This window comes from Bos indicus x Bos taurus, chromosome 12 (assembly GCF_003369695.1).
Source record: "Bos indicus x Bos taurus breed Angus x Brahman F1 hybrid chromosome 12, Bos_hybrid_MaternalHap_v2.0, whole genome shotgun sequence".
Taxonomy (NCBI): domain Eukaryota; kingdom Metazoa; phylum Chordata; class Mammalia; order Artiodactyla; family Bovidae; genus Bos; species Bos indicus x Bos taurus.
In genome coordinates this window covers 50,538,346-50,559,191 of record NC_040087.1, presented here as the reverse complement: position 1 = coordinate 50,559,191, position 20,846 = coordinate 50,538,346, and the positions used below count along the sequence as shown (strand labels likewise).

Here is a 20,846-nt window from a genome sequence, read left to right as displayed (position 1 = left end):
GGATCTTTGTTGTGTCATGTGGGGTCTTCTCTTATGGGGCCTGGACACTCTAGTTGTGGTGCATGGGCTCCAGGGCACACGAGCTCGGTAGTTGTGGCATGCAGGCTTAGTTGCTCCGTGCACGGGGGAACTTTGTTCCCCGACCAGGTATTGAGCCCATGTCCCTTGCATTGCAAGGTGGCTTCTTAACCACTGGACCATCAAGGAAGTCCCCAGAATTAGGTCTTTGATGGAATAGTGTTATAGGTTGAATTGTGTCCTCCAAATAAAGATACAATACAGGGATACTTCATTTTATTGTGCTTTGCTTTAGTGCACTTTGCAGATACTGCAGTTTTTTTTTTTTTTTAAACAAATTGAAGGCTTATGGCAACCCTGAATAGTACAAGTTTTATCAGCACCATTTTTTAACAGCAGTTGTTCACCCCATGTTTCTAGGTCATGTTTGGGTAATTCTTGCAGTATTTCAAACTTTTTCATTATTATTATTATATTTGTTCTGGTGATCTGTGACCTGTAATCTCTGATGTTACTTCTATAACTCTGAAGGCTCAAATGATGGGTAGAATGCTTTAGCAATATGACATTTGTTAATTAAGGTATGTAGGCTGTTTTATTAGACATATTGCACACTTAATAGACTACATAAACGTAACTTTTATATGCACTGGGAAACAAAACAATTCATGTCACCTGCTTTATTGTGGTGGTCCGGAACCTGACCCACAATATCTCTGTGGTATGTTTATATATTGAAGTCCTAAGCTGCAGTACCTCAGAATGTGACCTGATTTGAGAATAGAGTTGTCAGGTGGAGTATGGGGACAGAGGTCATAGTGAATCAGGGTAGGCATTACCCTAACCTAATATGACTGGCATCCTTATATGAAGATGACCTTATGTAGGAAGATAAATACAGGAAGAAAGCTGTGTGATAACTGAGGATTGGAGTGAAGGAGGAGCAGATATTGCCATCAAACCACCAGAAGCTGCAAGAGGCAAAGGATTCTCCTACAGGTTTCATAGGATCATGTCTTTGTGAATACCTCAATTTTCCACTTCTAGTCTCCAGAACCGGAGAAGGCAATGGCACCCCACTCAAGTACTCTTGCCTGGAAAATCCCATGGACGGAGAAGCCTGGTAGGCTGCAGTCCATGGGGTCACGAAGAGTCGGGCACAACTGAGCGACTTCCCTTTCACTTTTCACTTTCATGCATTGGAGAAGACAATGGCAACCCACTCCAGTGTTCTTGCCTGGAGAATCCCAGGGATGGGGGAGCCTGGGGGGCTGCCGTCTATGGGGTCGCACAGAGTCAGACACAACTGAAGCAACTTAGTAGCAGCAGCAGCAGCAGTCTCCAGAACTGTGAGACAGTTCTCTTTTTTTAAGTCACTCAGTTTGTGGTACTTTGTTATGACAGCCTTAGGAAACTAATACAGATAGATAAATGTTTTAGTCAATACTTGCTTTTTTAAACAAGTTTTGAGATCTTTATTATTATTTTTTTTAATTTGAAATTCAAAGGAAGTTGCCAGAAAAGCAGTACAGAAAAGTCCTCTGTGCCTTTCACCATGTTTCCCCCATAGTGACATCTTGTATAAGTGGTATAATATTGAAACCGGGAATTCACACTGATGCATCCCAAGACTTTAATCAGATTCACCAGTTTTATATGTAACTTTTATAAGTTCTTTTAGTAACTAAGAGCAGAGATGCTTTCAAGCTAAGTGAGATGAAGAGTGTTTTAAGGATTTTCCAAAGGACTCTTATTAATCTAGTGCTCAGGCATAACCATGGCAGCTGCATTCCACATGATTACTTTTTTCTGTCCCTTTTCTGACAGAAAATGGCATCCCTTAGTTGCATTTCCTAAGAGAAGAATCTGAATGGATCGGATTACCTTTTGTTTTCTTTTCATTGGAGTAGAGTAGACTTACACTGTTGATTCGTTTCAGGTGTATAGTAAAGTGACTCAGTTACACTCTTTTCCCATTAGAGGTTATTACAGAATATTGAGTGGAGCTCCCTGTGCCATTATTCATTTTCTGATACATAGTAGTGTTTCTCCATCTCATAATTTATCCCTTCCCCTCACATTTTGCCTTGGGTAACCTTAAGTTTTGTTTTGAGATCTGTGAGTCTACGCTTCCCTTTTCTTTCCCTGCTACAGATACCATGGGTTAGTGGCCGACCGGTAGATGAGTTCCTTGCGTGAGAGAGTGGTCTTGGCTAACTAGACTGTGGTCAGGAGTATTCATTTCCTTTGTTTTTTTTCAGTTCAGGTGTATGGGTTGAGGTGATTTTTGTAAATGAGGTTTGTGTAGGGTAGATACCAAGTTAAGTCAAATACAGAAATAATTACACAATTTCTATGTAAGGGTTTGTTAAGCTGTGTGAGTATAGTGTTCAAGCCCCCGCTTTCTGTGGCTTCTCTTTTACTGTCCTTTCTTCAGCTATGACTTTTGTCCGTCTCATGTCCACTGCCATGTGTATTTAGCTATGAAGCTGAGGCAGTGGATTTATTCATGGCAGATGGACCTGTGTGAAACACGTGGAATGTCTCCTGAGTAATGACAACAGAGGGAGACGTTAAGATGATTTAGAAATATACTGAATGCTTTGCTTAAAACAGTCATATGATTAGATGATGATTTTTTTTTTCTTGAGGAAAGCAGTAATTATATTCTCATAGATCTTCTAGAGATATGGCTTTTCTTGCTTGACTGAGTTTTGTAAAGAAATACATTTCCCCCTATCATTTAAATTCCCTTTGTTCTTTACAAAGCCATGCTAAAAATTCTAACCCCAGAGTTTCACCCTTCCAAAAAGTTAGCTGGTGTTAAATGTGGGTATGTTCAAATCATTGAAACTCAAAACAAAAACTTTGAGAGTTAAAAAAACTCCACCTCAAAACAAAACCCTGAAAAACAGGCAAGATATTCTGATGGTGAAAAGAGCCGTTGAACCAGAATAATATTTTACTATGGGTTGCATTAGTGTGCATGAAATACAATATGTGTAGAAAACATCAAGCAAGTTATTAACCATAAAACTTACAGTCATCTTGGACCCCTAATGATTTGTTAGTATTTTCTAAAGCAAGGTTTCTCAGCCTCGGCACTATTGACATTTGGGGCTGGGCAGTTCTTTGTTGTAGGCATCTGTCCTGTGCATTGTAGAATGTTGAGCAGCATCACTGTGCCCTCCACCCCCCAGTTATGACAATTAAAAATGACTCCTGACATTGCCAGTAACCCCTCTAGGGTAAATTTATCCTGGTTGAGAACCACTGAGCTAAAGAATCAAAGTAAACTCTACCCTTTTTACATGGACTAGTTTGCTGGCTGACTATAGATCGAATTGATCTCACACTTGACATTTCAGTTGAGGTTTCCCTTTGAAAGCAATGGTATCCTAGAAAATTTTACTATGAATCATTTGTTTGTTTGAATGTTTCTATCCATCAGTGGACTTAGTAGAGAAATGCTCAGTATATCTAGGCTTGCATGAAAAATATGGGCTCAGTTTGAACATCTTTGCTCTAAAGAGTTATTCTTTCAGGTTCCTTGAAGAGTAGAAATGTGTAAGGTTGACTGTAGAGGCTGCGGAAAATTGTCTCCTCATTTAGGAATGCCGTAGAGTACAGCAAATGAGCAAAGATGCCAGCTAGCTTAAGCTATTAGATGTGTCGTTTTCTCCTGCCTTCATAATGGTTATTTTAAGAAATAAGACAAGTCTATGGGTCTGGTCTTACCACCATTTATTGGAAGGTTATTAGTGGTCATTGTTCTTACACCTGTGTAACATTAGTTCTGATTCATTCATCTTCACTCACCTGTACCTGGGTGTCAGCAAAGTAGAACAGCCTAGTCTATGACAAAGTCACTATTGAAACATCTAGTTATTCTCTTCCAGCTATAATATAAAATTCACCTGAGGAATCACCTATAAAATTAAACATTCTTATCCAGGTTTTTATCATGTACTTTCCTAAAAACTACTTTCAAGCAATGACTACTATATTTATCCCATTGAAAATAATTTTTAGTAAAATAAGCCCAAGAATTGGGAGAGAGGAGGCTTGTGAGACTCTGAGTTTGTGAGCTCTTTCTACAAATAAGACCAAAATGTGAGACCTCAAGATAGTATTTTCAGGAGAAAAAAGCTTTCTTCTGTTTCTTTTCTTTTCCAAGTTGAAATAATGTAAAAAGTACAAATATAATTACTATTTTCATTCAAGTGTGGTTCTTTTCTGGGTAAGAGGGAAGAATACATTTGTATGGTTGAAGAGAAAGTACTCAAGGAATATTAGAATGTGGCTTGGATGAGTAGCCAGTATAAATATATGCCTTGCTTGAAAGACGGTTATTGAGGGTTGCTCTGTACTAGGTCAAACCCAATTTGCATCCCAGAGGGAATATCTCTCTAGTTGGTAATAAGGACCACTGGTGAAAATATCTGGATGTTGATATATGCAAAACACTGATAACAAGCTGTAGCATGTGAAGAGGGGAAGATGGTGTGAAAGGGAAAGTTTCTCAGTAGTGTCCAGCTCTTTTCGACCCCATGGACTGTAGCTTGCCAGGCTCCTCTGTCCTTGGAATTCTCCAGGCCAGAGTACTGGAGTGGGTCGCTGTTCGTTTCTCCAGGGGATATTCCCAACTCAGGGATTGAACCCAGGTCTCCCGAGATGCAGGCGGCTTCTTTACTGTCTGAGCCACCAGGGAAGCCGGTATAAAATAACCATTTCATGGTAACATCAGTGGTGTCTATTTTCTGGTCTTGAATTTTATGGCTGATTTTGTAGATTTGTTGAAGGAGATCTTCCACCTAGTGAGCTTGGGAAAGGCCCCCACCAAGCAAATTCTTTTTGATTCACTCATCCTTGGCAATTTGATTATTTAGCCAATAAGAGCAGCATTCATGCTGAGCTAATTCTAATTGCCATCCCCATCTTTAAGTGGATAAGGGTAAACAAGAGGGTCCCCTTCTGTAACCCTTACTCTTCCCTCCACTCTTAGTTTTTAAACAGTTGATAATGAAGCTAGATGTTTCTATGAATTGCTGTTTCTTGCCTATTACTGTATTGGAACAACTGCATATATGTTGGATCAGACCTTGGGGTTTTATTGAGTTAAAAGATTTTTTACTTTCATTTCCTAATAGAGACAGTGAAGGTTAAATTATATCAATAAACTTGACTAAAACTGCTCAGTTGTAGTCTCATGATTAAATCTACTTTAAAAATTTGTTTTTATTTCAAAGGGAATTTGAACTGCTGTTCCAAGCTGTGTGATTATGTTTCAAACTCCAGTATTTAAACTGTTCTTATTTTACTAGATGCCAGCCTCACTATTTTCTTTAAAAACAAAGCACCAATAACACAAAGTACTTTTTCTTACTTCTTAAGAAAGACGTGTACCATAGTGTTACCATTTTTATTTTACTGTTACACTTGTGTAAGAAATCATAGCATAAATGTTAGCTATTTACTGAAAATAAGATCACTTTGTGCCTTTAAAATATTTTCTGTGGTTGTATTTTAATATAAGTATTTTTTTCTAATGTATCTTTTACTGGAATTTCTCTGTATCACCATTGGTATTTTGAAATGGTTTATCCAATTATCAGGTCTGAGAAAACAGACTGATTGTATTGGATGTCTTCAAGGTAACAAATACTAGGTATTAAATATCCAAATGCCTTGGGGCTTCCTGGGTGGCTCAAGCATCTCCTGCAATGAAGGAGACCTGGGTTAGATCCCTGGATCAGGAAGACGCCCCAGAGAAGGGAATGGCTACCCACTCCAGTGTTCTTGCCTGTAGAATCCCATGGACAGAGGAGCCTGGTGAGCTACACAGCCCATGGGGTTGCAAAGAGTCGGACACGACTGAGAGACTAACACTTTCACGTTTTTCACTTTTTATCCAGATGCCTTAATACCTCCTTGTAAATGGCATGTAATTAAGTCAGTGATGACTTTAAGTTAGTTATAAAGTATTTTTAGGAGATTTCCTTAAGTTTCCTTGTCACCCTGCTTCTCTCTAACTCGTAGTTGAAGATAAGTATCACCAAGAGTAGAAACTTAGTGTCAACATTGAAGTTGGTTACAATGCCCTTCATAATGATGTAGCTCTATAAGTCAGGAAACTCCAGTTTTCTTTCTAGCCATAATCTCTTCTTAGTCATGGCATTGGCACAAGTGTAGGAACACTTCCCTAGAGTTCCAAAACTTTCTTGTTTTTAAATCTAAGATGAACATTTATGTGCCAACTTTCAGCCTTGAGGGCAACTTTTTTCAAACATTAATGAATTAGAATTTCTAAAGCAACACTGTAATTAACTTGTAGAGTTAAAAAAAATTGATTCAGAGTAAGATTATGTCATACATGACAGTTTTATTCAGATACAAAACACTTCAAACATTTCTCTTTAGGCACCGTTTAAATATAGAAATTGGAAAGGGAAGAGCAAATGATGACGATAGGAACTGGAATCCAGGTGTAAGACTGGTATCAGGGCATTGGTTACTTGATGGGGTTTAGGCCCATGACTATCCCTCCTTTCCTAAAATGCTTACTGAACACCTACTCTGTGCCAGGTACTGTTCTAGGAACTTGGGACACAGCTACAAATATTCCCTAGCAACATCATAGAAAAGATGACGAAAGGGATGGTTTGTGATTATTTTAACAAGAAGGAAGATCATCGCTAGAAGCCAGCCTTGTCCACTGTAAACAAATGCTTTAAAGCAACAGGTCACTGAACTGGTCCCATGGGAGGGGTCCAGGCGACTCACTAGAGGTCATGCAATAGCCCATGATGGGTGTTGTTTGACTTTCACAGTTTCTGCTTGTTTTAAAAATTTAAACCAACATTTGCATACCTTCAGATTTTAGATAAAATCCTCAGTCTCTGGTTTTTCAATGAATCTGGTAACAGGAGGCTTGCATTTCCCCAAGGCAACCTTTATATGGGGTATCCTGTAGACAGGATAAGAGTCTCTGGTTTCCTTCTTCTCTTTTACCATGTCCTTGACATTATGCCTATTTTAGTCATTTATATTTTGCTTATTCATGTACCATCCTTTTCCTTTCAGATATCTGTCTTAATTCCTGCAATGTGTCTGTTGTTGTGGCCTCGGTAGAGTTGATGGAAAAGCAGACAAGATAATATCTGTAGGCAAAATCTTAAATAGTTGAGGAAAAAACGCTCAAGTTTAAGGACCAGGATGTAAATCCATGTAAACTTGGACAGAGGTTTCTGGTAGCTTGCCTTAGAGCTTATACTTGCCCTATTTTTTTTGTTGTTGTTGGCAAAGTAATGTCTCTGCTTTTTATTTTTTTTATTTATTTTTTTAAATTAATTTTATTTTATTTTTAAACCTTACATAATTGTATTAGTTTTGCCAAATATCAAAATGAATCCACCACAGGTATACATGTGTTCCCCATCCTGAACCCTCCTCCCTCCTCCCTCCCCATACCATCCCTCTGGGTCGTCCCAGTGCACCAGCCCCAAGCATCCAGCATCGTGCACTGAACCTGGACTGGCATCTCGTTTCATACATGACATTTCACATGTTTCAATGCCATTCTCCCAAATCTTCCCACCCTCTCCCTCTCCCACAGAGTCCATAAGACTGTTCTATACATCAGTGTCTCTTTTGCTGTCTCGTATACAGGGTTCCTATTTTTATTTTTTAAAAAAATGTGGGATGAAAACATGGGAAATTTATTTAGTCTAGTTTATAGATGTTGGAGCAATAAGGCATAGATCATGTACTGGGTATCAAAATCTAAACCTAAAAACAATTCATATGGGTTTCAGTCTCCAAAAGGATGTTTTATCAGGAATACATTTCAACTATTTTAGTTGAAAAAAATCAATCATAAATCCAGTGATTTCATTTTATCTACAAATAGAATCATCCTTTTTATTCTTTTATCCGTGACACATCACTAATAGTGTCACATGATTTTCAATTCAGATTCTTTCTATCCACCTCATTTTTATTCTAAATTAGACTGGTCTCCTGATCTGTTAAAATTCACAGATCATCTTCCTGTGAACTGTGATGTCATTGTCAACTGGCTGTTGCCATTGTGTTGGGTTGGCCAGAAAGTTTGTTCTGGTCTTTCTATAAGATCGTTTGGAAAAACCTGAATGAACTTCTTGGCCAACACAACATGATCTCAGTTTTGTTCCTGTTGTTCAGTCACTAAGTCATATCTGACTCTTTTGCGACCCTGTGGACTCTACCTGCCAGACTCCTCTGTCCCTGGAGTTCTTTAGGCAAGAATACTGGAGTGGATTGCCATTTCCTTTTCCAGAGGATCTTCATTGAACTCCCATGATCTCGGTTAGCTGACAGTATACTATAGATGCCACAATACAAAGTAGCCATGGCCTGTAGCAAGAGAAATTGGATAATTTCTCTCTATTCACTGATCACTTTCTCAGTGCTAGAAACTATGCCAATTACATGTCTACTTCCTCACTCCATCCTCACAATCACTCTGTTATCTCATTTTACCAGATGACCGTTATTAATGACCTTTCAAGTGATGGCTTCTGGTCATAATTAACCACACTTGGAGTCTCGTTTTGAGCTGCAGATGCTTCATGCCGAGAAGGGAGGACAGAGCACACAGGAATCTGTCTTTAAGGAGGCACAGTAGTTGTAGGCAGACCAGCTCCCAAAGTGTTCACAGTCTAGTCCATTGCATCTGTGAATACACTGCAAGACGAGGGGGGATTAGGGTGAAATTAGGGTTGCAGGAGAGGAGCCCGGATTAGCCGGGGGGTGGGGGAGCAATGTAGTCGCCAGGGTACTTTAAGTGGAATGTGGAGTGAGAAGCAGACAGTCATGGAAGAGAGTCTTAGCCCCATGCTTCTGGTTTTGAAGATGGAGGAAGTGGGCTTCAGAAAGGAAAAAAAATAATTTTCTTCCAGAGCGTATAGAAGGAACACAGCCCTGCTGACACCTTGATTTTAGTCCAGTGAGACGGATTTTGAATTTCTAGCCTCTGCTGTTGTTAAATCGTAGACTTGTCTTGTTTTAAGCCATTAAATTATGGTAATTTGTCACAGCATTAGTGGGAACTTAATACAGTGGTTAAGAGCATGGACTTAAGTTGAACTGCTTGGTTTGAATCTCAACTCTACCACTTACTGAATGACCTAAGCAAGTCACATACCTCTTAAGCCTCAGTTTCACCATGTATAAAATGGGAACAATAAGATGTTGTAAGCTTCTTTTCATGAGAAGTTGAGGTTATTGGGGAAATAAGCTATTAGTGAAGGGACAGTTGGGATAATAAGAGAACTGAAAAATGTCATGTGAGAGACCAGCGATGTTGAGGAAACCAGGATATTTAATAAGAAGATGTGAGTTAGGGGGACCATGTGGAGTGTATGAGGCAGGAGAGCTCAAGGGCTCTTGTGGGGAAAAAAGATAAAAAGATGAAATTTATATTGCATTATGTAGGCAGAGTTAGGATCAATATTTTACAATTACAGCAAGGAAGTCTTTGGGCTTTTCTGACATAGAAATGACTAAAAGTGAGTCAGCCTAATAAAGCAGGGAGTCCCTGAGGCTGGAGAGACTTAAACAAGGGCTGATGATCCAGACACATCCCCTGTTAAGAGAGGCCCTGAAGGGGGTGGGGGCAACTGCAGTGAAGGAACACCAGTTCTTCCCTAGCAGCCTCTAAAGTGTTACTGTGTAATTTTCCTCCGTTAAATGTGCTTTATTGATTTATAAAATCTGGGTTTTGGCATCATTATGACAGGGTTCTGTAAGCAATTACTTGTTTTGCTCGAAACATACAACATGGATAACTTACAGACAGAACTGTTTTCTTCTCTTCCCATTTTGTCCCTCTTCCCTCCACCTCTGCCAGCTACCAATCTGTCCTCTGACAAAACTTTCCTTTTTTAAAATAAATCTGAATGTCTTTATTTTTTAATTGAAGGGTACTTGCTGTACAGAATTGTGTTGATTTCTGCCAAACATAAGCATGGATCAGCCGTAGGTACACATATGTCTCCTCCCTCTTGAGCCTCCCTCCCACCCTCCTCCCCATCCCACCCTTCTAGGGTGTTACCGAGCCCTGGTTTGAGTTCGCTGAGTCATACAGCAAATTCCCACTGGCTGTCTCCTTTATATAAGGTGATATAAGTTTCCATGTTGTTCTTTCCATACATCCAGCCTCTCCTTCCTCCCCTCCCAACCCGTGTCCATAAGTCTGTTCTCTATGTCTGTGTCTCTACTGATGCCCTGCAAGTAATTTCATCAGTATCAACTTTCTAGATTCCATACATATGTGTTAGTATATGTTATTTGTTTTCCTCTTTCTGACTTTCTTCATTCTGTATAATGGGCTTTAGGTTTATCCACCTCCCTAGAACTTGCCTGGAGAATCCCAGAGACAGGGGAGCCTGGTGGGCTGCCGTCTATGGGGTTGCACAGAGTCGGACACGACTAAAGTGACGCAGCAGCAGAACTGACTCAACTGTGTTTCCTTTTATAACTGAGTAATATTCCATTGTATATACCTACCACAGCTTCCTTATCCATTCATCTGTTGATGAACATCTAGGTTGCTTCCATGTTCTATTGTAAGTAGTGCTGCAGTGAACATTGAGATACATGTGTCTTTTCCAATTTTGGTTTCCTCAGGGTACAAGTCTAGGAGTGGGATTTCTGGGGCACATGGTGGTTTTATTCCTAGACTTTTAAGGAATCTCCATACTCTCTTCCATAGTGGCTGTATCAATTTACATTCCCATCAACAGTGCAAGAGGGTTCCCTTTTCTCCACACCCTCTCCAGCATTTTTTGTTTGTAGATTTTTTGATGATGGGCTTTCTGACCATTGTGAGTTGATATCTCATTGTAGTTTTGATTTGCATTTTTCTAATAATGAGTGATGTTGAGCATCTTTTCATGTGTTTGTTATCCATCTGCATGTCTTCTTTGGAGAAACGCCTGTTAAGGTCTGTAGCAAAACAGCAAATTAGCCAAGATGGCGTGGTCAGGCTCTCTTGCCTCCTGGTCTCTCGCTCTTGCTCCCCGTTTTGTAAATAATTTTGTAAATAGTTATGTAGCAGCTGGGATCACTTACAGCACTGCATATGTGTGTCACAAGGTACTTGCTTGGCCACCGGCTACTGTTGGTCTGTAAGCATATATAAGCTTCACCTGAAGGCCCTGGTGGGCTGCGTTGTGGTTAGGTTGTGTTATGGCCGCACTGAGGCTGCATGTGGCTGCATTATGGCTGCGTCCGCTGGGTCAACCATGAGAGGAGAGAATACAGTGTGTTTGTGCTATGGCTGCTGCTCCAGGCAGGAGAGAATAAATGTGTCTGCAGTTCCTACGACTCCTTGAGTTTTCTTCCAGCCTCTTACCTCTTGCCTTACCAACCCTAGGTTCTGTGAACAGTGGGCACAGTGTGAATAGCGAGACAGTTGGTGCTGTGAGCAGGATGAACAGTAATACAAGGTCTTTTTCTCACTTTTTAAGTTTTTTTTTTTTTTTCCTGCTATTGACTTGTATGAGCTGCTGACAGAACTTCTTAAGCATCCATGTCAACATCTTTTTTTTTTTTAATGTAGTAGGTAAGTCTTAGAATTACTTCATTTTTGATGTAAAATTTAGTTTGGATAATATGCAGGACTGTATTTTAATCCATGCTGCAGTTTGACAAAGCCTATTTTTGCTCTTGTAGTTAATCATACCCTGAGTAGATTAAGCATTTCAATAAATAGTATTTTCCTGAGGCACTCAGCCCTCTATCCCTCTAACCTGGTGCAGCCCTAACTTATCATCTCTTAGTTCTGTCTCTCTCAGTCTGGCGTTGCTCCTGTTCCTCCAAGCAGTGCTGGAGCAAAATTAATTCACCAGGCTGCTGACATAGTCATCGTAAATCATCTCCTGGGCCCTCAATGTCCCTCGGCAGTTCCTATTAAGCATTCCTGGTTGGGCCCTATTTTCACATGAGACAAAACTTCTGCTCTCCTTGTCCTCAGTTCCTTTCTTATCAGCAAATGACTGAGCCTTTTTCATTGTAGAACGGTAAAGACCCAGGGAGAACTTAAAAGACCAGCTGCTTACTTTCTTTATAAATGTGTATGGAAGCTGGATCTCTGTGTATTTACCTACATGTTAAAGACATAAATTGTAGGTGTGCTACTTCAGCGCTTACATTTATTAACAAAGCCATAAACTACAGGATGAGTTTTCCATAACAATTTAAAAAAGCTCAGGCCAGCTGATGGAAATTTTGACTAAACTACTTTCTTAATGGAAACCATACTTAAAATGCAAATGTGGACAGACTGTTGTCACGGTGCTTCTTGGGAGTTGCTTTAAGAGAATTTTGATCATGATTAGGGTATCATAAAGATGAAATTCAGGCACTTTGGTGGCGGTCTAATGGTGATCTCTGTAATCACTAGGTGATTCATGTCCACACTAAGGAAAAACTCTGTTTTAGATCATATTTAGAAATTGCTTCCTTGTTATTTGCCAGAACACTTGTCTACCAAGACTTTAATCACCTGGAGGAGTATCTTAGAATATGGAATCTGATTCAGAGCTGGGGTGGAGATACAGCATTTCTGCATTTCTGACAGGTTCCCAAGTGATGCCAAGGCTTATGGTTTGTGGACTTCATATTGAGTATCTACAGTCTAGGTCAGCTCTTCTTCAATTTGTTGGTGCCTCAGCATCACTTGACTTCCATGGTGCCTCAGACAGTAAAGACTGCCTGCCACGTGGGAGACCTGGGTTCGATCCCTGGGTTGGGAAGATCCCCTGCAGAAGGAAATGGCGACCCACTCCAGTATTCTTGCCTGGAGAATCCCATGGACAAGAGGAGCCTGTTGGGCTACAGTTCATAGGGTCGCAAAGAGTCAGACGTGACTGTAGGCGACTTAGCACAGCATAACTTGAGGGATTACTTTCTGCCTGCCTCTCTGGTGATTCTGACGTGACTGATAGGAGACTGTTATTCTAAAGCATAGACTTTAGAATTAATAAATTTCAGTTTCCAGCAATGGTTACAACTTCTTCTTGGCACATACCTGATAACATTCTGGCATTGTTAACAAGTTCCAGAAATTAACAAGCTGATTCTAAAATTCGGATGTAAATGCTAATACACCTTTTTATTTTTATATTTTTATTGGAGTATAGTTGGATTACAGTGTTGTGTTAGTTTCAGGTATACAGCAAAGTGAATCAGTTAATACATACACATGTATCCACATTTTTTAAGATTCTTTTCTCACATAGGCCACTGCAGAGTATTGGGTAGAGTTTGCAGAAGCACATTCTACACCATGATTTATGGTGGTGAAATTCCCATAACATAAAATTCGTCATTTTAACGTGACCAGTTCAGTGGCATTTAGTACATTCACAGCGTTGCACAACCACCAAAACTTTCCACTACTCTCTTACTTTTTAACTGTTTTTTCTCCATTTCACCCTCCCTCCTCTGTACCCCCAGAAACCAATAATCTGCATTCTATCTCTGTTCTGTTTTGGCTCTGTCAATTCTGGATACCTCATATAAATGGACCGTATGATCTTAGTGTGTCTAGCGTCTTTGGTTTATTTCGTGCAGTATTCTGGAGGTTCACCCACTCCATAGCATGTGTGAGTACTTTGTTTTTTTATGTCTGAATAATCCATTGTATGGATGTATCACAATTTGTTTATCCATCTATCTGTTAATTGACGTTTTAGCTGTTTCCACCTTTTGACTGTTGTGACTAGTGCTGCTATCAATGTGTATGTACATATACTGTACTTGTTTGAAAATCAGTTATTTAGGGTATGTACCTAGGGAGAAATTATCTTTTAATGGGGAGGACTGGGAGTGAGGAGTGGAGGTGTGGGATGGAGAGGAAAACAGTAAAATAGCAAAATGTTGACTGATAAGAACTTGCTAAAATATGATTAATTCAACTTTGGGCTCCTGACATGCTCCCCAGCTGCCATTATCTCTGATAAAAGAACATGGGAACCTCCTTAGATGACATGAGAACATGTTGCTGGATCAGTGCTTTTTGAAGGAAAATGAGATGAAAGGTTCTAAGGGGAAGTGTTACAAAGTCCTGTGTTACCTTTGGGTCTGCTGTTAGAAAATTCATGTTGGCCTCATATTACTTTCTCATAACTCTCTTTTCAGGATTTATAATGGAGTTAGAGAGGAATTTGATCTCCTTTGATATGATCTGATCTATAGACTCTACAGAAATGTCTAATTGTGTTCATGTTTAAGCCTGGAAAATGCTGGGAGGAAGTAGAACATGGTCCTACATTTGGGTCCAGGAGAAGAAGCATGAGAACTGCTTTTCTCACTCATCTCCTTTCAGAAACAGGACACTGGAGGGTCCTAAATTGGAGGGTTGGGAGATGGTAGCTTTGGGAGGGATGAAAGGAAACTTGAATCAAAGACAAAACTGTCTGCTGGCACTGAGAAGGGGAGATTTTGGATGATTCTTGTTCTACAGTAAATGGCTAATCTTCAGTTCAGTTGCTCAGTCATGTCCGACTCTTTGCAACCCCATGGACTGAGGCATACCAGGCCTCCCTGTCCATCACCAAGTCCCAGAGTTTACTCAAACCCATTTCTATCGAGTCGGTGATGCCATCAACCACCTCATCCTCTGTTGTCCCCTTCTGCTCCCACCTTAAATCTTTCCCAGCATCAGAGTCTTTTCAAATGACTCCGTTCTTCGCATCAGGCTAAGCTTCAGTTTCACTTATTTACTCCTTAAACTTCTGGAGTTTATGTTGACTGAGGATCCTCCATTTGACAGAGTCTTTGGATAGTTTTCATTCTTGCCTTGTTAAAACTTTTCGTAGCTCCATTTGACCATGTGACTCTTACATCTTGAAACTCTCTCTTCCTTTCTTTTTTTGGCTGCACCGTATATAGCATATGGGACCTTAGTTCCCTGGCCAAGGATTGAACCCATGGCCCCTGCAGTGGAAGCACAGAATTTTAACCACTGGATGGCTAGGGAAGTCCTTTCTTTCCTTCTTTTCCATGGTGCTGTTTACTTCTGCTTTTCCTCTGATTTCTCTGATTGCTTTTTTTTTTTTTTCCTTTTTTAAACTGTTTTAAAAATATTGGTGTCTGACTGTGAAGCCTTCATTTGCTTTGCTTTTCCTAAGATGGCTCATTCATATCCTTAATTTCGGCTACTATACTACTGTGTGTTTGATTTCCCCAAGCCATGTTTTAAGCTCAAAACTTCCCATGACCTCCAAACCCAATTTACTATTAGCTGGGAATCTTGATATGGATATCTCAAACTCACCATCTTTAAAACAGTTTAAACCTCTACTCCAGATTGATGTCTAGTCTGTGTGCTTTATTGTACGAGTGTTGTAGCCAGCTTCTAAAATGGTTCTACTGATTCTCACCTGATAGTCCCTTATATCTGTAAATTGTGCCTAATTAACTAGGTCCTTCAGCTGAAATGATTTCCAGGTGGAGTGTTAAGGTGCTGCCTGGCCTTCTCTTCCTGATTATAGTAAAATGTGAGAGAGAAAGTGAGGGTAGAATGATAAACATGAGGGGCCACAGAAATTGCTGGTTTTGAGAATTACCTGGCTTTTTCTGTTATAAATCATGATTTTTTTTCCAGAAAAAATTGAGAAATGAATTTCAGCAAAGATCAAATTCAGAACACTGGTGGGAAAATAAGGTAATCTAAAAGTGAAGCTGAGAGAGTGTGGCTGTTAAATCCTTTAAGACATTAGAAAGATCCTACAGGGAGCCTTGGAAATCTGTCCAGTCTAGCAGTAGGACTTCTAAGAAGCTTAAGGGGTGGTGTCCCTTAGTCATCTCAGCAGACTAAGGTAGAAAAGGACTTGTCTTGTAAGGATTTGTGGTTGTGTGCTTTTGACTAATGGAGTGAAGTCCAATAAGATTCACAGGAGACATGCAGTATTTTCGATGGAATTGTATTTGCAGGAACTTTACCAACTTAGAAAGGGACAAAGGGTTACAAAATACAGGGACCTTTGGTCCCCCAAACTTCTACCGTCAGGGAGCAGACTGAGAAGGTTCCTATCTGCAAACATAAGCAACTTTCCAAGGAAAGGGAAAGATAATTTTTAAGGTGGAACGAAGTGTCCAGAGAGTGAAGCAAAAAACCATGAAGGAAATGTTCTACGGCCTTGAATTCTAAGGAAGGACTGCCAACCTATGCTTTGCAGGATTTCAGACTTTCTGTGGATCAGTGTGCCTTTCATTGTGGCACACACTGAACTAGAGAGTTTCCTGGTTGCCCTACAGCTGTCCCACCGTTGTGTGTTGGGCGTGGGGCAGTAACTTTGTTGCTTTAGTTTCCTGGCATTCAAGTTGGGAGAACTGTATTCAAGGGCTGTTTTGAAGGAACTACACCTGAGGAGCCTCCTTCATACCTGGATCTGATTTGTATGATGAGATTGTGGACTCTGAGGTCACCTTATCAAAGGATGAGAATTTTTAGGTCCTTGAGAGGGAGTTGGTGTATTTGCATGTGAGAGGAACATGAATCTTGGGGCCAGAACGTGAGCTATGTTATCAAATCCATAAGATTGTCTCTGGTGATTCTCACCACCTGCTATTGATGTCCTTGTATAGTCCATCCTACCTTGAATAGGGCTGACCTATGTAACCTAGACAGCATATTAAAAGCAGAGACATTACTTTGCCAACAAAGATCTGTCTAGTCTAAGCTATGGTTTTTCCAGTAGTCATGTATGGATGTGAGAGTTGGACCATAAAGAAAGCTGAACACTGAAGAATTGATGCTCTGGAACTGTGGTGTTGGAAAAGACTCTTGAGAATCCCTTGGACTGCAAGGAGATCCAACCAGTCCATCCTAAAGAAAATCAGTCCTGAGTATTCATTGGAAGGACTGATGCTGGAGCTGAAACTCCAATACTTTGGTCACCTGATGTGAAGAACTGACTCATTGGAAAAGATCTTGATGCTGGGAAAGATTGAAGGCAGGAAGAGATGGGGATGACAGAGGATGAGATGGTTGGATGGCATCACTGACTTGATGGACATGAGTTTGAGCAAGCTCCAGGAGTTGATGATGGACGGGGAAGCCTGGTGTGCTGCAGTCCATGGGGTCACAAAGAGTTGGAAACGATTGAACAACTGAATTGAACTGATGTAACCTGCTCCGCGGAGAAGGCAATGGCACCCCACTCCAGTACTCTTGACTGGAAAATCCCATGGATGGAAGAGCCTGGTAGGCTGTAGTCCATAGGGTCGCTAAGAGTTGGACATGACTGAGCGACTTCACTTTCAAAATGGCAACCCACTCCAGTGTTCTTGCCTGGAGAATCCCAGGGACGGGGGAGCCTGATGGGCTGCCGTCTATGGGGCCGCACAGAGTCGGACACGACTGAAGCGACTTAGCAGCAACCTGCTCTGAGAAGGAAACGGCAGCCCACTCCAGTATTCTTGCCTGGGAAATCCCATGGATGGAGGAGCCTGGTGGACTACAGTCCACAGGGTCGAAAAGAGTCAGACACGACTGAGCGACTTCACTTTCACTTTCAACCTGCTCTGAAGGATAAGAAGTTCGGTCATGAAAACCTGCAGCTTCCATCTTGCTTTCACTGGGATCACTCAGTCAAGCAGCTCTGTGGAGCTTTCCATTTGGTTAAGAGCTGAGGCTTCCTGCCAACAGCCAGCCTTGATTTACCACCTTGTAAGTGGCTTCTTCAAGCCCCAGAAGGTCTTCAGTTGTAGCCCCAGCTGTAGCCCCAGCTGACCTTATCTTCAACCTGATGACAGACCTCCAAGCCAGAACCATGCAACTTAGTGTTAGTCACTCAGTCGTGTCGACTCTTTGTGACCCTGTGGACTGTAGCCCAGGCTCCTCTGTCCTTGCTGGGATTCTCCAGGCAAGAATACTGGAGTGGGTTGCCATGCCCTCCTCCAGGGGGTCTTTCCACGCCAGGGATGGAACCCATGTCTCTTGTGTCTCCTGCATTGGCAGGTGGATTCTTTACCTTTTGAGCCATCAGGGGAGCAACTTAAGCCACCCCCAAATTCCTGACCTTCAGAAACTATGTGAAATCATAAATATCTGTGGTTTTAAGCTGCTAAGTTTAGGATAATCTGCTGTGAAGCAGTAGATAACCAATAGAGGTATTACAGTGGATGCACAGAAACCCAGGAGTCTTGGTAAATTTTTGTAGCTTCATCATCTTGCCTGCCTCAGGCTTCTCAGCTGGCTCAATGGGTTAGGAACCTGCCTGCAATGCAGGAGATATGGGTTCGATTCCTAGTTCAGGAAGATCCCCTGCAGGAGGACAGTATTCTGTCCCCACTCCAGTATTCTTGCCTGGAGAATTCCATGGACAGAGGAGCCTATTGGGCTACAGTTTATAGCTTGCAAAGAGTCAGACACAGCTGAAGTGACTGAGTACGCCTCCTGCCTCAGTTGTTAGTGAGTACCATTCCTAATTCATTAATCTCTCGTTTACCCAGACTCCCTTCACCCGACATCTGTTATGACTGCCCTTATAATTGATTCGAGACTAAGGGAGTGGAAAAGAGATTGAAGAGAATATGAAAATCTTCAGAAAAACAACCTTTTATGTTTATATACTGTCTGGTTTTATTCATGTCATAGAAAAATTTTAAACTAAGAGGAGCTATTGCAGATTTTCAGGGATCATTTATTTGTTTCTATTTTTGTGAAGCTACTTTGGGTCCTCATAGGGTAGGAATTGGAGAAGGCAATGGCACCCCACTCCAGTACTCTTGCCTGGAAGATCCCATGGACAGAGGAGCCTGGTAGGCTGCAGTCCATGGGGTCACAAAGAGTCAGACACGACTGAGTGACTTCACTTTCACTTTTCACTTTCATGCATTGGAGAAGGAAATGGCAACCCACTCCAGTATTCTTGCCTAGAGAATCCCAGGGATGGGGGAGCCTGGTGGGCTGCCGTCTATGGGGCCTCACAGAGTCTGACATGACTGAAGCGACTTAGGAGCAGCAGCAGCAGGGTAAGAATTGCGGTTATTTAGTTCAGGCTTTTGATTTGAGATGTTTATGCAAGTTAGACTGTGAGATATTTGTGTGCACGATTGGGCTAGGGGAGAGTTGGGCTTCCCTCCCCTTGCAGGAGAGGTATTTTCCTTGGTAATGGGTTGGATGCATCAGTGGTTCAGTCATGCCTGTTTTTGTGACCCCATGAACTGTGGCCCACCAGGCTTCTCTGTCCATGAGGTTTACCAGGCAAGAATATTGGAGTGGGTTGCCGTGCTCTTCTCCAGGGGATCTTCCTAACCCAGGGATCGAACTTCTCTTCTACATCTCCTGCAGTGGCAGGAAGATTTTTTTACCACTGAGCCACCTGGGAAGCCCTTGGTGTAGTGGGTTACAGATCCACAACTCACTCATTTCACAGATGAAGTGAATGGGGCCAGAAAGATTGACCAAGGTTTCTGAAAGCCACACAGTTGGTGAGTGGCAGAGCTAACTTGTTGTGCTGGCCACCAGTTCAATGAGATAAGATTCATTTTAGGCTTGCTCTTTGTTTTAACTTGCATTTATCTTTACTAGTTTCAAGGGAAAATGATTCCATTAAATAATGACTAAATCCTTCTCTTTTAATATGTTGAGCTGGGTGTGGCTTCTTGATGTTTTAACAGACATGAAAATTTTATTTAATAATTTTGTCTCTCCCCTTAGGCAACTCTCTGCCTAGGTCCTTTGAAATTACAAAACTAAATTACCAGCGGGCTCAAGTCCAGCAAGCATGATTTAGTTTACAATTCTGATCTTCGTACAACCTGTTCCTGCTGCATAGGCCATTTGAGACTTTGTTCATAAAAAAATTTTCTTTCAAAACTTGAGCATCACTGAACTGTTTAAAAGATTCTGCTTTTTAATGTAAAGGCTTTACTTAGAACCAGAATTTGATCATATTTATTGTATGTTTTTTCTTTGTCTTCAACGAAATATAGTCCCTTTTGTTTTTAAGTGGTTTCTTTCTAAATACTTGGATGGGTTTTGAGGTGTGTGTGGCTTCATCTGTTTTTATCACTCTGTACATATTTGTCAACTGGATGAATGCTATTATGTTTTTATAAAATATGTGAAGAATTGTTTTGGCTCTCAGTTCAATGCGTTTACTTCCAATTTAACTTATTTTTTTTTTATAACATTCAGAAGCAAATTGAATTTGTGGGAAGACTCCTAATGAATTAGTTTTCCTTTTTGAAGTAAGATTTACTTCTGTAGGGGCTTCCCTGTGTGACTCAGATGGTAAAGAATCTGCCTGCAATGCAGGAGACCCGGGTTCAATCCCTGGGTTGGGATGCTCCCCTGGAGAAGGGAATGGCTACCCACTCCAGTATTCTTGTCTGGGGAATTCCAAGGATAGAGGATCCTGGCAGGCTACAGTTCATAGGGTCACAAAGAGTTGGACACAACTGAGCAACTAACACCCTTTCCCCCCAAATCATTTGTTCTTTTCTGCTTCTCTGAGGATCAGTTTTAGAACCATTAATTTGAATTGTTTGGTAATTAGATTGTATAGGTTTTAAAAGTTATGTGAATGTAACATAATAATCACTTTTGCCCCCTTGGTCTGTTGCCAATACATTACTATTAACACCACTCCTCCCCACCCCCCCACTCCCCCCGCCCCCCTGCCAAAGTCAGATCGAATGCCTTCCATTGAGCTGTTCAACTTTTGAATTAAATTCCTTTAATCTTTGACCTCTTATTTAAAATGAATCATAGATTGCAGCCTTCAGCTAGGTCATTCATGCTGCTTTTTACTGATAATACACTAGAATAA

The 20,846-nt window shown here is 41.0% G+C and overlaps 1 protein-coding gene across 8 annotated transcripts in view; it reads left to right on the top strand.

Annotated features, from left to right (window-relative positions):
• LMO7 (LIM domain 7) overlaps window positions 1-20,846 on the top strand; it is a 219,791-nt gene that overhangs the window by 93,792 nt on the left and 105,153 nt on the right. The window lies entirely within an intron of this gene.